This window comes from Fonticula alba (assembly GCF_000388065.1).
Source record: "Fonticula alba strain ATCC 38817 unplaced genomic scaffold supercont2.7, whole genome shotgun sequence".
Lineage (NCBI taxonomy): Eukaryota > Rotosphaerida > Fonticulaceae > Fonticula > Fonticula alba.
Window position 1 is genome coordinate 1,781,922 of NW_009242977.1, and position 1,855 is coordinate 1,783,776.

At 73.2% G+C, this 1,855-nt stretch overlaps 1 protein-coding gene across 1 annotated transcript in view; it reads right to left on the reverse strand.

Annotated features, from left to right (window-relative positions):
• The window catches only part of H696_04582 (hypothetical protein), a 9,843-nt gene that overhangs the window by 6,047 nt on the left and 1,941 nt on the right, over window positions 1-1,855 (reverse strand). The gene's annotated exons all lie outside the window — the stretch shown is intronic.

Consider the following 1,855-nt stretch of genomic DNA (forward strand, 5'->3'; position numbering starts at 1 on the left):
GGGGGCTGGCGCACGGGTCACCGACGTCAGGGAAGGGGGCGGCGCCGAGGCCGAGGCCGGAGACACGGCGAGGGCGGCCGGCCGCGGGGCCGTCGCAAGCAGTGCACCGGCAGGGGCGCCGGCCTCCGGGCCCGGGGTCACGGGGCTCGAAGGCGGGAGGTCCGGCTCCGAGCCCAAGGCAGCCGGGGCCAGGAGCAGTGACAGGGGGCCAAGCTCAGGAGCCGAGGTGGGGGCCACGGGCAGGGGGGCGAAGGGGCCGGCTGCCGCCATGCCGCCGGTGGGGGGGGGGAGCCCGGCGGTGGGCAGGCCAAGGGGGGGCCCCATCTGTCGGGCCACCGTCTCGGAGTGGGGAAGGAGGGCCGCAGCCGGCGAGGCAGCGGCCGAGGCCGAGGACAGGAAGGATTGCAGGGAGGCGGCCTCCGGGTCGAGGGACTTCCCGGCGGCAAAGGCAGGAGCATGGTGCATGGGGGCAGATCGGGTGGCGGCCGGCGGGAGGGACTGTGCAACCGGCGTCATCCCACCGCCGGGCGAGCCGACCAGGCTGCCAGCACGCGAGTGCCCGGCGCCGGAGGGCGAGCTGGCCGGCTGCCGAACGGTGAAAACCTTGGACAGCATGAGGCTCCCGCGGGGATCGATGCTGGCGGCGGAGCCGGGATCCACCAGCGAGGGGGGCGTCCCGGCCCCGGGCGGGGTCAAGCCGGGCCCGGATTCGGCCGTGCTCAGGGCGGATGGCGGGAGGTAGTGGAGCTTGGTGGAGATGCCGTGCGTGTCTTTCAGGGGGACCGACCCGAAAACCAGATTCCAGATGGGGGCGAGGACGGGATTCTAAGCCGGACACAATGGGGGCACAGCGGGGGGGGGAGGGAGGGGGAGGGGGGGGTGAGCCGAGGTGAGCAGGTCAAGCCGAGGATGGGTCAACGGGGGCAGAAGAGGGAGGGAGACCATGAGTGCGTAAGAAGCAAGGAGAGAGAGAGAGAGGGGGGGGGAGAAAGGGCAGGGGAGACGCTGAGAGGCGCGTACTCGTCGAACCGGGCGCGAACGCGACGAGGGGCCGGTGGATCCGCTGGAGCCGGCCGAGCTGCTGGCCGAAGACCGGCTGGAGCTCGGCCGCATGAAGGAGTCGAAGAGGGCGCAACGGGACTGGATGCCGGCAGGCCCGGGCACATCATCGCGAAAGACCAGCACTCGCAGGCAGGAGGTGTCCGGCTGAGGAACCGAGGGGCAGAAGCTGCACCGTCGAGGGCGGGGCAGGGGAGGCGGGGGGGGGAGATGTGTCAGGCGACGAGCACAGACAGAAGGAGAGATAGAGGGGGGGGGGGGGCGGGCGGAGGGAGCGACAGCGGCAGCGGTGGCGCGAGAACCCGGCCGGAGACAGGGCATGAGGCGAGGCGGCCCGGAGGGCGGTGGGAAGGATACCTGTTGGGGGCCCAAAGCTGGCCCACCGATTGGAGCAGGCCATGGTGGAAGGTGCACAGATGAAGGGGGCTGGATGGCCAGTTGTCCGGGGAGGAGGTGAACCGCAGACAAACCCCGCAGGGAGGCGGCGGGGGGGCGGGGCCGGTTGCCGCGGCGCCGTCCGCGGCTCGAGGGCCGGCAGCCGAGGGGCCGGCCCCGGCAGGGCGATGCCCACCGCGTGGCTTGACCGACGTGCCGCCTGAACTGCCGGACGAGAACTTCGACTGCGGAAGGGGCGACTGGCTGAGGAAGAGGTCCGACAGATCGAGCCGGTCAAGGGAGCCGGGCCCCCCGGCGGTCGGGCGGGGCTGGCTCATTGGGAGGAGGCTTCAAGGGCCCGAGCAGCAAAGGGGATGTTGAGGGCGGGCGCCGCGCCGCGAGCAGGGCCTCGAGGGGGGGG